General features: G+C 41.0%; 1 protein-coding gene across 1 annotated transcript in view; it reads left to right on the top strand.

Annotated features, from left to right (window-relative positions):
- Window positions 1–292: 292 nt before the first annotated feature.
- The window catches only part of LOC138851744 (serine/threonine-protein kinase Nek7-like), a gene marked incomplete at its 3' end in the record, with an annotated part of 41,135 nt that continues 25,893 nt past the window's right edge, over window positions 293–15,534 (top strand). Inside the window, exon 1 of the mRNA XM_070081177.1 lies at window positions 293–2,320. The remainder of the gene's footprint in view (window positions 2,321–15,534) is intronic.

Below are 15,534 nucleotides of genomic sequence, written 5' to 3' on the forward strand. Positions count from 1 at the left end.
AATAAGGAAGTCTGAACAATTGTATATGCTAGCAGGTTTAATGAAATAAAGGGATTTGAAAACATTGTCCCAAATCTTGGGCACTTAAAAATTGACCCAAACCAGAGATATTTTCTTAACTAAACCAACTGAACTCTTGCTTCACACACTGAGTGTCCATGGTTCAGTCCCTGAGATGGGTTGAAATGTTGGGTGTGTTTCCTTACACTTGCTGTCTCTGTTTACCTAGTAATTAGTAGGTACCTGGGTGTTAGTAGACTCATATGGGTTGCATCCTGGGGGACAAGATATCTTTGAAGGACCCCAGTGGAAATAAGATGGACAGTTTACGATGACCCGCTGACTTTCTTGGGTTATCTTGGGTGGCTAACCCTCCAGGTTAAAAATCTGAACAAATTTTATCTTACCCTTACATCCAGCCTGCTGAAACAGCGAGTATACTAAATGATTACTTTTTACTATACAGTGCTAGTGACGGCATTATGCTGCCCCTCCCCACACACATACCAAAACACAAATACGTACATACCATGAAAGATTATAATATATATATATTTGCACACTTAATGAGGTTTTAATACTTGGTGCTGCATCCTTTATGCTTAATCCTGTCCCTCAGCTATGTAGGAAGACTCTCACATAATTTCTTGAGGGTTTGGGGAGGTATATTATTCCATGCCTCCTGTAAAGCAGCCTCCAGCTGTGGGATGCAACTGATGTCCTTGCCCAGTAAACTTTGTTTCACTATTGACCAGAGGTTCTCAATAGGGTTTAGGTCTGGGGAATTGCCTGGCCAGTCATTAAAGAACCTCACCTCACAATTCTTAAGCCACTGAACTACAGATTTGGTGGTATGACACGGTGCACCATCCTGCATAAAAACCGTAGCCCCACACTTGTCAAACGCCTCAGGTAAATTGTCACACAATAACTCCAGGTAATTATACTGGTTCATATACAGGTTTTTGGGAAGCACAGTGTGTTCACCAACACTCTGAGCACTGAAACACCCCCAAACCATAGTCCCACACTTGTCAAACACCTCAGGTAAATTGTCACACAATAACTCTAGGTGATTATACTGGTTCATATACTGGTTTTTGGGAAGCACAATGAGTTCACCAATACACTGATTGGCAGTTTGGGGGTGTTTCAGTGCTCAGAGTGTTGGTGAACTCATTGTGCTTCCCAAACACTAGTATGAACCAGTATAATTGCCTGGAGTTATTGTGTGACAATTTACCTGAGGCATTTGACAAGTGTGGGGCTATGGTTTTTATGCAGGATGGTGCAGGATGATGGTTTTTATGCAGGATGATGGTTTATGCAGGATGATGGTTTATGCAGGATGATGGTTTATGCAGGATGATGGTTTATGCAGGATGATGGTTTATGCAGGATGATGGTTTATGCAGGATGATTTTTTTTATGTAGGATGACCGCCAAATCTGGGTGTTTGGCGGTCCCACAGGTGTAGCGTGGGTCTAGCGGGTCACTACCTCTGAGCCAGTACACATGTCCCCCATGCTTCATCACTCCAAAGTACTTCAGACCACTGTTGAGGATTCAAATGAAGATATTTCTTTGCATAATCCAGCCTATGTTTCTTCTGTGGATTGGAGAGGATCGGTTTCTTAACCTGGCAGTGATTACTGTAGCCCAGTTCTGACACATGTCTGTTAACAGTTCTTACAGACACCTCTGAGAGAAGATGTGGGTCCTTTTCCTTCAATTCTCCACCAGTTATCTTAGGTGTACTCTCTAACTGCTTCTTTAACACAGTTAAGGTACGAACAGATGTTTCTTCAAGCGGCCAGGCCGAGGTTTGGCAGACGGTAACTTGACACTGCCACCAGCCTTGAAACACTGCACCCAGTTCCTCACTGAATGCTCACACACACCAACATTCTCCACTATTTCTTTCATCTGACGCCCAGTTTTGTGATGCCCTATGATTTGAGCTATAGTTTCAGGTGTTAAAGACTTCCTTTTACCCATAATCAAACATGTATAGCCCCAAAACCAAAGGAACCACCAGACAACAAGTGGGGCAGATGAGAGACAAAAGTACAACACTTCCTCTCACCGTGGCAGCCGCGTGAGCACTGAGGAGTCACTGTGGAGTGTGGCAGCAGGCCGTGACTTCATTCTAATGGTTGCTACCCGGCATAATGCATTGATGAAAAAGACCCCCCTCTATGGTAGACCTTTGATTTTCGGTTATGGCATTATGCTGGGGTGCTCACCTGGCATAATGCCGTGATTAGCACTGTAGGATCAAGTCTGGCTAGCAAAATTCATAGTTCCAATGCCAAAACAAGTGAGTACCTTGTTGGAAGTGTTTGAAACTCGCTCTGTCTAACTCCAACTAATCCTACTGAGGCCTTTTTGATGATAAATTCACTGAAAAACAAATGTGCCACTACTAATGTACAAAAATCAGCTCATATTCTATTACCCATCATTGCAACATTGTTGAACAATTCTGCTTTTCCTCATATACATCAATGATCATCCCAGTGGGAGACGACACAACTTTTGTCATTTCCCACTCAAATCCAAATTCTTTTGGTGACACTGTTAATGAGGAGCTCATAAAGATGTCTACCTGGATGGCTATCAATAAACTCTATTAATACTGACAAGACCAACATGATGCTTTGGAACAAACCTGCAAATTTCCAACTAAATATAATGATTAATGGTTCTTCTATTGTAAGACAAGCCAAGGAAAAATTCTTAGGTCTGTATCTTAATAGCTTGAAATTCAGTACCTACATCCAGTGTATAACAGAGGTCTCCAAATTTTAAGTATAGTATAGACTAAGTTTTATCAGAAATGCTATACATTCTGTGAGACTTTTGGCTATTGTATTTTGTGTTCAGTAATCAGGGCTGTGGAGCCAGAGTCAGAGTTGTGGAGTTGGAGTTGGAAGCAATTCTTGGGTTGCTGGAATTGAAGTCGGAAGCAGTTCTTGGGTTACTGGAGTCAGAGTTGGTAAAAATGTACCTACTCCAACTCCTAATAAATTTAAATTATAATAGAATATAAGTAAAACAATTGTTTAATCTGGTAAAGGAAATGTGTACCGAATTGAGTTCATTTTTTTAAATGGTTATTTATTAAGCTGTTTTTATGTGTTCAATTACATTTTATTTTTTTATTGTAGTTTTAACTTTGAATTCTTTTTAGTAATGTCAAAGGATGCACTTCAGATTTTTAAACTAGTAGAGAAAAATGTTTCTGATTCAGATTTTCTTTTATAGTTTCTTTGACATACTATTCCTTTATAGTTGATAGTCTTTTTTTTTAAATATAATCCTCATTGTTTCTAATTTTTAAGTTTTGTCCTTTGTTTCACTGTAAGGTTACTGAATGTTTGTAATTTCTTTAATAAAATAAAAAGCCAGAATGGCATAGCTATAGCCTTTAGAGCCAAGCTTTGACAGGTTACTGAGCTTGTATGTTGCATGCTTACAATCGATATAGGGATTATATAATTATATAATTAGTATATTAGTATATTGGCAGTTTGGAGGGATATGTTGTGTATCTTTATATGTGTATGCTTCTAAACTGTTGTATTCTGAGCACCTCTGCAAAAACAGTGATAATGTGCGAGTGTGGTGAAAGTGTTGAATGATGATGAAAGTATTTTCTTTTTGGGGATTTTCTTTCTTTTTTTTGGGTCACCCTGCCTCGGTGGGAGACGGCCGACTTGTTGAAAAAAAAAAAAAAATTTATTCCCTATATCGATATATTATTAAAGGAGTCTGAAGTGCCATAAATAAAGGAGTCAGAGTTGGAGGTGCCACAAATAAAGGAGTCAGAGCTGGAGTAGTTAGTGGCATAAATAAAGGAGTCAGAGTTGAAAGTTTTATGTAACAACTCCACAGCCCTTCGCAGTAATACTGAAATTTAGATCAGTATAGTTGCATCTGTATTTGAACAGCATGTGTAATAACCGTAAACATTAAAATAAATTGTTTTACTAAAACTTCCAGCAAATTGCTTGCAAAAATTCCAGTAATTGTTACACGTTATAAACAGTTATATGTGTATTTTAAATCTGCCCAAAATACTCTGCATAACCAGGGGCTTTCTATAAAGCATGTTGGTAATGTCACCTTTTTTCTGAATTAACTGTGAGCCATATTTTGTGGAAATGAAGTTTATCATTTATCACTTGGGTACTCTACAGGAGGCGCACCATTCATCAGCTCCATTTTTCTCTCTGCCGATATTTCTTAATTTTTGTGGGAAACTGGTTAATGAACTTAGATGAGGGTGTGGGCATCCTGCTCTGCTGGGGTTTGGCAAGAGGAAGGGGAGGTCTACCTAGCCTACTTGGGAACTTCAAGTCTCTGTTTCTGTTTGCAAAGGGACTTCTGTTTCCTTTTATTTTCATTGCTCAGCTTTGAGTAATATCTCTTCTTTGTACTTTGGGAAGCAGGACTCAGTGTGGCATAAGCTGTTGGTGGCCCTTACAAACTCCATCCTGAGTATCATTGATGAATTTTCCTCCATCTTTTTTCAGGATTTATTCAAATTGAAATTTTTATTTATTTATATGCTGTATAAAGATAAGGTACTTGTAATAAATCATCATTAGGCACAAAAAAAAGCCATTGGTATGCAAATGCATTTCGGGGCAACTGCTCATCCTATGAGCAATAGTGCAAAAATCGGATTACGGAGGTTGTAATGGGTCTGTTGGATCCCTCTGGTCATAGTTACATCATAAAAATATATTAGGTATTCAATATACAGGTCGGCCATCACTAATCCGGCAACATTGGGACCTGTAGTGTGCCGGATTAGTGAGTTTGCTGGATTACAGAGTGGTTAGGTTAGAACACACTTAATTAACCAATCAAGAGAGAGACTTTCTGCTACATCTTCCTCATTTTCATCAGTGCTTTCTCCTCCACTGGCTTGCTGCTGTGGATTTACAACCATCTGCACAAGTTCTGAGTCAGTATGATGATGAAATTTGAGTCAGTAAAATGATGAAATTTGAAATTATGCTAGCTGAAATTAGTGCCGGATTGCTGATGGAACCAGATAACTGATTGCTGGATTAGTGATGGCCGACCTGTATTACATTTTCTTCATATAGCTAATGTAAACAATAAAATATGGCAATACAATCTGTATATGACATTCTCTTCATTTAATTCTTGCTTGGCTAAGTTTTCAACTGTCATGTTCCTGGAGGCTTATGTGAGAAGGAATTCACAAAGGGTATGGGCATCTCATTCTCCTAGGACCTAGGTGATAAGGAGCACCTGACCTAATTGGAATTTTTTTTTCCAAAGATTGCTTGCTCATTTACATTTCATCACCCATGTAGAATGTAATTTTGATTATGAGAGTTACATCCTTCTATATTAATCAGTACTGGAAATCATGGGTATCTTAAAGGAAATATATATCAATTTATGGGTATATTTGTCAGAATAACAATAAAATTTGGAAATACAGCCTCTCCTCACTTAACGACAGAGTTCCACTAAGACCACATCGGTAAATGAATTCGTCTATAAGTGAGGAGCATACTATAATGGTAATGGGTTTGTGTCATCCCTCTTTGATATTGTTTTAACCTTTCAGGGTTGAGACCCCCGAATTCACTCTCAGGGTTGAAAAATTTGAAAGAAAAAAAAAATATTTTTTCACATGAAATGATAGAGAATCTTTTCCCAATGGTGATGACACCAAAAGTACGAAATTTGATGGAAAACTTATGGAATTATGCTCACAAAGTTAGCGACCTCGACGATATTTAGGCATCGGCGATTTTGCCCACTTTGAGTCCTATTTTTGGCCAATTCCAATGTTCCAGTTGATTAAAATCATAGCTCTTTCGCTAGAACTCCATTTGTTCTATTGAATGAGTACAAGAAACTGCCCATTTACCGATTTCAACCACCCAATAAAGTGGTCAAAAATTGGCAATTTGGCCAATTTCACACAAATTTCAAAAGATGCTAATTTCAAAATAGGGTCCAGAATAAACAAGACAGACATTCCTGGCACTAAAATAACAGTTTCTCTGTTTATTAGTCACGTCTCCAGACCCCTCTTATACTACTCTTGCTTTCCATTTTGAATTTTTATTCTCACAAAACATGGAAGATTTACTGCTATGTAGGCTACTCATTTATTGTAAAAATGGTATAAATAATATCAGTGCACTTGTAAAAGAATATTAGACTTACCAGTCAACGTGTATTGGACGTGTGGCGTGATTTGTGTACTCTTGAACATCGGCAAAAATCAAACATTTCCGCTACTTTGAGCTCAATTTCAAGGTACTTTTTATCATAAAACCAATCAAAATCATCTCTATTTCTGTAATATATCTTCCATTCTATCAAATGAGACCAAGAAAACGAGAATGCAACCATGAATATGTACCATGCGAAAATACACTGCAAAGTTGCTGTTTTAAACCAAAAATATGGTCGGAGTTTTTTTCTCATTGTGCTCTGTGTGCTGCATGATTTTTTAGGTTGCGTACACTTATCATGCAGACCCATACTTTCGTATGTAGGCCTACCAACTTTCTTCTGTTCAATTTGAAGGCGCTAGAATTTACGTGTACAAGTATGGCACCGACCCTGGCTCTCAATCCGTACAAGTATAGCATTGACACTGAAAGGGGCAATGTCACCCTTGCACTATTAATAACTATTTTAGTATAAGTTTAAATGTTTATCAGTAGTGTAGTGTATATTTTATTATAACAGAATAGAGGAAATCAGCTCTAATATGCATTATTTAGGTATGCATACTGGTCAGAGGGCCCATTGTAAGTTCAGGTCATCAGTAAACAAGTACAGGTCTCCCTCCACATTCGCAAGCTCCACTTTCGCAGGCTTCAAACATTCGCGAATGCCCAGCCGCCCAATCATATTTAGTAGTACAGTGGACCCCCGCATAACGATGGCATCACATAGCGATTTTTCCGCATAACGATTACTTTTATCGCAAAATTTTTGCCGCGCATACCGATTAAAAACCCGCTTACCGATTTTCGTCCGAGACGCGTCCAATGTGCCCTCAGCCAGCCTCACATGTGCCGCCCCGTCCCATTGTTTACCAGCCAGCCTCCGCGGTAACATCCAAGCATACACTCGGAATATTTCGTATTATTACAGTATTTTCGGTGCTGTTTCTGGAAAATAAGTGACCATGGGCCCCAAGAAAGCTTCTAGTGCCAACCCTGTGGTAAAAAGGGTGAGAATTAGTATGGAAATTAAGAAAGATTTTGAAGGGTTTGGGGCTAACCCTGAGAAGCCTATGCCAGTTGTGGAATCCATTGTGCCTACTTCAAAGATTAAGGAAATGTGTGCACAGTGGGTTGAACTGCAAACCTTTATAGATGAAAATCACCCTGACACAGCTGTTGCAAGCCGTGCTGGTGACTATTTCAATGACAATGTTGTGGCCCATTTTAGACAAATCGTAAAGGAACGGGAGGTACAGAGCTCTATGGACAGATTTGTTGTGCGACAGAGGTCCAGTGACTCTCAAGCTGGTCCTAGTGGCATTAAAAGAAGAAGGGAAGTAACCCCGGAAAAGGACTTGCTACCTCAAGTCGTAATGGAAGGGGATTCCCCTTCTAAACAGTAAGAAGATAATGCTCTCCCCTCCTCCCATCCCATCAATCATCACCAGATCTTCAATAAAAGTAAGTGTCATTTAATTGTGCATGCCTTTTTCAGTTTGTGTGTATTAAAATTAACATTTCATGTGGTAAAAAAAAATTTTTTTCATACTTTTGGGCGTCTTGCACGGATTAATTTGATTTCCATTATTTCTTATGGGGAAAATTCATTCGCATAACGATTATTTCGCATAACGATGAGCCCTCTTGCACGGATTAAAATCGTTAACCGGGGGTCCACTGTATATCATTATGTATGTTAGGAATTATGGCGGCGGCAGAGTTTGTTTGGAGGCAGGACAAGATAGTCCTTCAATATGATGCTAATATCAACTCTACTGCTTATTTATCTATCACAATTGATCTAATATGACATAATAAACAATATTAATAACAGTAATAACAATATTAATAACAGTAATAACCACTCGTTATTAATATTAATAACAATATTAATAACGAGTGGTGTTGTGTTGTTGTGTGTATAAGAGCCCACTGAGAGCATAAGCCATACACAATGGTGGTGAAGACCAGCAGAGGCAGCAGTGTTCTCAGTAGCCCTACATACCTCCAGCAACACTGGAGGAGTTAGGTTCGTGCTGTCCTTTTTCTATCGATTAATCGCTTAACTTACTTGCTACACTGTTAATGCTACACTTTATCGCTGGCTGGCGCTATAGCCTTTATCGGCTAGTGCTACTTTAGTATCATACATATCGTAGAATCACTGAAGAAGGCACATTCTCCCCTCTCTCTTCCTCCTCCACTTTGGTACTCTGCTATGAGTTCTTTCTTGAATTCTATAGTCTTTCTTGCCTTCTTTACCAAAGGGCTGGCACCAGTACAATATTTTACAATGTTTTCATGTGTTTTATAATTGTTCATGGTTCAATAGGTTAAGGAAGCAGTATTGTTAGGCTAAGTAATTGGTTTTATTATATTTCCCTACAATATATTTGTGCACCAAACATTTGCAATTTTTCAACATTCGCGAGGTTCTTGATCCCCTAACCCTTGTGAATGTAGAGGGAGACCTGTACGTTGCTAAATGAGGAGAGGTTGTACTGCATTATTGACACACATAACACAGCCATTATGTAATTGGGTGCTTTGAGAGCCTCATTGTAAAATAATATGCAACAAGATTTGGTTCAGAATTTTAACTTGTAGGGTTAATCACCTAGTTTAACCCAGTAAAGGTCATACATCATCAAGGATTGTTGGTCTTATTTCTACTGGGGTCCTTCACTTTTCTCTCCCAGGATGTGACCCACAATTTCTTGAATCCATGATATTCCTCAAAGCTGGGTTCCATGCACAATGGAATTCTGGAGTTTACCTGGAGAGAGTTCCGGGGGTCAACGCCCCCGCGGCCCGGTCTGTGACCAGGCCTCCTGGTGGATCAGAGCCTGATCAACCAGGCTGTTGCTGCTGGCTGCACGCAAACCAACGTACGAGCCACAGCCCGGCTGATCAGGAACTGACTTTAGGTGCTTGTCCAGTGCCAGCTTGAAGACTGCCAGGGGTCTGTTGGTAATCCCCCTTATGTGTGCTGGGAGGCAGTTGAACAGTCTCGGGCCCCTGACACTTATTGTATGGTCTCTTAACGTGCTAGTGACACCCCTGCTTTTCATTGGGGGGATGGTGCATCGTCTGCCAAGTCTTTTGCTTTCGTAGTGAGTGATTTTCGTGTGCAAGTTCGGTACTAGTCCCTCTAGGATTTTCCAGGTGTATATAATCATGTATCTCTCCCTCCTGCGTTCCAGGGAATACAGGTTTAGGAACCTCAAGCGCTCCCAGTAATTGAGGTGTTTTATCTCCGTTATGCGCGCCGTGAAAGTTCTCTGTACATTTTCTAGGTTGGCAATTTCACCTGCCTTGAAAGGTGCTGTTAGTGTGCAGCAATATTCCAGCCTAGATAGAACAAGTGACCTGAAGAGTGTCATCATGGGCTTGGCCTCCCTAGTTTTGAAGGTTCTCATTATCCATCCTGTCATTTTTCTAGCAGATGCGATTGATACAATGTTATGGTCCTTGAAGGTGAGATCCTCCGACATGATCACTCCCAGGTCTTTGACGTTGGTGTTTCAGAATTTGTTTTGTACTCTACAGTGGACCCCCGGTTAACGATTTTAATCCGTGCAAGAGGGCTCATCGTTATGCGAAATAATCGTTATGCGAATGAATTTTCCCCATAAGAAATAATGGAAATAAAATTAATCCGTGCAAGACGCCCAAAAGTATGAAAAAAATTTTTTTTTACCACATGAAATGTTAATTTTAATACACACAAACTGAAAAAGGCATGCACAATTACATGACACTTACTTTTATTGAAGATCTGGTGATGATTGATGGGATGGGAGGAGGGGAGAGCATTATCTTCTTACTGTTTAGAAGGGGAATCCCCTTCCATTAGGACTTGAGGTAGCAAGTCCTTTTCTGGGGTTACTTCCCTTCTTCTTTTAATGCCACTAGGACCAGCTTGAGAGTCACTGGACCTCTGTCGCACAACAAATCTGTCCATAGAGCTCTGTACCTCCCGTTCCTTCAAGACTTTCCTAAAATGGGCCATAACATTGTCATTGAAATAGTCACCAGCACGGCTTGCAACAGCTGTGTCAGGGTGATTTTCATCTATAAAGGTTTGCAGTTCAACCCACTGTGCACACATTTCCTTAATCTTTGAAGTAGGCACAATGGATTCCACAACTGGCATAGGCTTCTCAGGGTTAGCCCCAAACCCTTCAAAATCTTTCTTAATTTCCATACTAATTCTCACCCTTTTTACCACAGGGTTGGCACTAGAAGCTTTCTTGGGGCCCATGGTCACTTATTTTCCAGAAACAGCACCGAAAACACTGTAATAATACGAAATATTCCGAGTGTATGCTTGGATGTTACCGCGGAGGCTGGCTGGTAAACAATGGGACGGCCGGCACATGTGAGGGCACATTGGACGCGTCTCGGACGAAAATCGGTAAGCGGGTTTTTAATCGGTATGCGCGGCAAAAATTTTGCGATAAAAGTAATCGGTATGCGGAAAAATCGCTATGTGATGCCATCGTTATGCGGGGGTCCACTGTATTTTGTGGCCAGAATTTGTTTTGTACTCTGATGAAGATTTAATTTCCTCGTGTTTACCATATCTGAGTAATTGAAATTTCTCATCGTTGAACTTCATATTGTTTTCTGCAGCCCACTGAAAGATTTGGTTGATGTCTGCCTGGAGCTTTGCAGTGTCTGCAATGGAAGACACTGTCATGCAGATTCGGGTGTCATCTGCAAAGGAAGACACGGTGCTGTGGCTGACATCCTTGTCTATGTCGGATATAAGGATGAGGAACAAGATGGGAGCGAGTACTGTGCCTTGTGGAACAGAGCTTTTCACCGTAGCTGCCTCGGACTTTACTCTGTTGACGACTACTCTCTGTGTTCTGTTAGTGAGGAAATTATAGATCCATCGACCGACTTTTCCTGTTATTCCTTTAGCACGCATTTTGTGCGCTATTACGCCATGGTCACACTTGTCGAAGGCTTTTGCAAAGTCTGTATATATTACATCTGCATTCTTTTTGTCTTCTAGTGCATTTAGGACCTTGTCGTAGTGGTCCAATAGTTGAGACAGACAGGAGCGACCTGTTCTAAACCCATGTTGCCCTGGGTTGTGTAACTGATGGGTTTCTAGATGCGTGGTGATCTTGCTTCTTAGGACCCTTTCAAAGATTTTTATGATATGGGATGTTAGTGCTATTGGTCTGTAGTTCTTTGCTGTTGCTTTACTGCCCCCTTTGTGGAGTGGGGCTATGTCTGTTGTTTTTAGTAACTGTGGGACGACCCCCGTGTCCATGCTCCCTCTCCATAGGATGGAAAAGGCTCGTGATAGGGGCTTCTTGCAGTTCTTGATGAACACAGAGTTCCATGAGTCTGGCCCTGGGGCAGAGTGCATGGGCATGTCATTTATCGCCTGTTCGAAGTCATTTGGCGTCAGGATAACATCGGATAGGCTTGTGTTAATCAAATTTTGTGGCTCTCTCATAAAAAATTCATTTTGATCTTCGACTCTCAGTCTGGTTAGCGGCTTGCTAAAAACTGAGTCATATTGGGACTTGAGTAGCTCACTCATTTCCTTGTTGTCATCTGTGTAGGACCCATCTTGTTTAAGTAGGGGCCCAATACTGGACGTTGTTCTCGATTTTGATTTGGCATAGGAGAAGAAATACTTTGGGTTTCTTTCGATTTCATTTATGGCTTTTAGTTCTTCCCGCGATTCCTGACTCCTAAAGGATTCTTTTAGCTTAAGTTCGATGCTTGCTATTTCTCTGACCAGTGTCTCCCTACGCATTTCAGATATATTGACCTCTTTTAGCCGCTCTGTTATTCTTTTCCGTCGCCTGTAAAGGGAGCGCCTGTCTCTTTCTGTTTTACATCTACTCCTCCTTTTTCTTAGAGGAATAAGCCTTGTGCATACATCGAGTGCTACCGAGTTAATCTGTTCTAGGCATAAGTTGGGGTCTGTGTTGCTTAGTATATCTTCCCAGCTTATATCGGTTAGGACTTGGTTTACTTGGTCCCACTTTATGTTTTTGTTATTGAAGTTGAATTTGGTGAATGCTCCCTCGTGACTAATCTCATTATGTCGGTCTGGGGCTCCGCGCATACATGACTGAACCTCAATTATGTTGTGATCTGAGTATATTGTTTTTGATATGGTGATATTTCTTATCAGATCATCATTGTTAGTGAAGATGAGGTCTAGTGTATTCTCCAGTCTAGTAGGCTCTATTATTTGCTGGTTTAAATTGAATTTTGTGCAGAGATTTAAAAGCTCGCGTGAGTGTGAGTTTTCATCAGAGCTGCCTCCTGGTGTTATTACTGCAACAATATTATTTGCTATATTCCTCCATTTTAGGTGCCTTAAGTTGAAATCCCCCAGGAGCAAGATGTTGGGTGCAGGAGCTGGAAGGTTTTCCAGACAGTGGTCAATTTTTAACAGCTGTTCCTGGAATTGCTGGGATGTTGCATCCGGAGGCTTGTAGACTATCACAATGACTAGGTTTTGGTTCTCGACCTTTACTGCTAAAACTTCCACTACATCATTTGAGGCATTTAGCAGTTCTGTGCAAACAAGTGACTCTGCAATGTACAGGCCAACCCCCCCCTTTTGCCTGTTCACTCTGTCACATCTGTATAGGTTGTAACCTGGGATCCATATTTCGTTGTCCAAGTGATCCTTTATGTGGGTCTCAGTGAAAGCCGCGAACATTGCCTTTGCCTCTGCAAGCAGTCCACGGATGAAAGGTATTTTGTTGTTTGTTGCTGGCTTTAGACCCTGTATATTTGCAAAGAAGAATGTTATCGGACTGGTGGTATTGTTGGTACTGGGGGGGGATTTTTTTTCCGGCATTAGTATCTGTATCTGTTGGTTTGGAGTGGAGGCCATCGACTGTGGTTCCACTCCAGGAATGACTGGATTTGGTGTACGATTTCTGCCATTTCCTGCCAGTTTTTTTTCCTTCCTGGCACTAAAAAACCTCTCCCTCTTGAGTGGCTGTGGCTACCCAGGTTTTCCCATGGCCTGGATGTTTTGTATCTTTTTGTCCCCTTTAGATGGTATGCCTGGCAATTTAAGTTATAGCACAGTCTTTCCTGTACTGAAGAGGTACACAGTTCAGGGTGAAAAAGCTTACAGGAAGGGAGTTTGCATTTTCCTGTTGTCATATGGGCATGGCATTTTCTAGGGTGGTCATAGTTGCACGTCCCATCTGTTTTTCCAGATTTCCCATGCCAGCAGATACCAAGTGCATAGTATGTGCACAGGCTTGGTTTCCGTTTGCCTTGGGTTTCTGTGACTGTATTCCCTGTTGGTGCATGTTTCCCTGTCTTACTTCTATCCTCCCTAGCACCAACAATGGAGCTCCCACCATTTGTTTTTGGTAATATATCCTCACTATTGCTAGTGGAGTCCTCTTGTTTGCTATTTCCTGCGGTATTTCTAGTTTGCAATATTGGTTTTATCTTATCTTTGACTACACTTGTTTCCCTACTATGGCTCCTGTCCCCTATGAGGTCATTCATATGTATTCCTTCCTGCGTATAATTCCCGACTACCTGGACAAAATCTCCAGCTTCACCATTACTGTCTCCCAGGACAGCATCTCCAGCTTCACCATTACTGTCTCCCAGGACAGCATCTCCAGCTTCCCCAGTACTGTCTCCCAGGACAGCATCTCCAGCTTCACCATTACTGTCTCCCAGGACAGCACCTCCAGCTTCACCATTACTGTCTCCCAGGACAGCACCTCCAGCTTCACCATTACTGTCTCCCAGGACAGCACCTCCAGCTTCCCCATTACTGTCTCCCAGGACAGCACTATCAGCCCCCCATTTACTGACTACCAGGACATCATCTCCAGCCTTACAGTTTCTGACTACATGGCCAGTATCAAGGGCAGTACCATTCAGCCCGGACTTTTTATGTTCCCATCTGTTGTAGAAAGCTTCCAGGTTTTCTATGAAAGCAGCTTTGATGTTGACCTCTTTTAATACCCTTGTGATTTTAGTCCACAGATTTATCTCATTTGGGCATACCCAAAAACACTTCCCTGTTTTAATACTGCTTGTAGCTAGTTCTTGGATATCTGCACAAGGGGCGTGACACCAATTTCCACAGAAATGACAATTTATGCATGTGGAAGCCCGTTTGTTTGACTGACCACAGACTACACACAGCTTCATAATGATTTGAATGGTTGATTTACTGCAATTCTACTAGCAACCTCTTGAATATTCTATTAATAACCTGCTAGGTGGTGCACAACGAAACCGTTTGAAACCAGTCCAGGGTTCGGACCAGTCAAGGGTTCGGACCAGTCAAGGGTTCGGACCAGTCAAGGGTTCGGACCAGTCTATCTGATCTGATCAGTGGGTCACTTATTTAAACCATACTGGTCGGTGATTTGAGCTAACACATGAAGGATCTACTGGAAATTATCTACCCGAGTAATATGTGATTTGATTGATACAAAAGTATAACTTGCGTGTTGAAGAGCCGGTGACTGCTGGCACTCCTACAATGACGAACGGTCGAGCCTCCACCTTTGTTTATCAATCGCTGTATCTAGCTTCTCTATTTTTTTTTTTTTTTCCGTCTCCACCACAATAAATGCTATATTATCACTATAGTTGACTGGTGCAAATTTTGGAGGAAGGGCGCTTTTTCTGTAGTAATAATTGCTTCTCGTTTGTATATTGCGACCGCTGGTAACTACAGGTTATATGAAATTCACAGTAACGTCTGGTATTTCAAGAAAAAGAAACTAATGAAAGTCACTCCACTCCACTAAGTACCATTATAATACTGGTTAGTTGCTACTACAACACTGTATTCTGCTATTCACTGGTATCACTAGATTATATGCGAGTACACTAGCAGGCCAGGAAGATTATTAAAAAAAACAGCTGACCTGTGGTAAGTTTCTGGCGACTTCTGGCACCTGCCTCTATAGGCTTATCACTTCATTTACAAATTCACCTGTTTTCAAATGACACTTTAGCCTTTATCATCAATATACTAGGGAGCCACTGTAGTATACACTATACACTATGTATACTCAATGCTTTCAGGGAGACTTTCTTTCCTCTGACACAAAGTTCAATATTATTATTTTTCCACACGGGACAGGCCTATGATTCCCCTCTGGCAGTAAACTCTGTTAGGTAGTGCACACAATTCTCCTTTTTTTACTCAGTATATAATGTTTTCCGCCCAAGATTGGTTCCAGGCGCTAGAGGGATGTATCGTATAGGATTGATGACACAAATTAAAGTTCTAGCACGTAAGAGCGACCGTGAAAACACC

The sequence above is a fragment of the Cherax quadricarinatus genome, unplaced genomic scaffold, assembly GCF_038502225.1.
Source record: "Cherax quadricarinatus isolate ZL_2023a unplaced genomic scaffold, ASM3850222v1 Contig1890, whole genome shotgun sequence".
NCBI lineage: Eukaryota > Metazoa > Arthropoda > Malacostraca > Decapoda > Parastacidae > Cherax > Cherax quadricarinatus.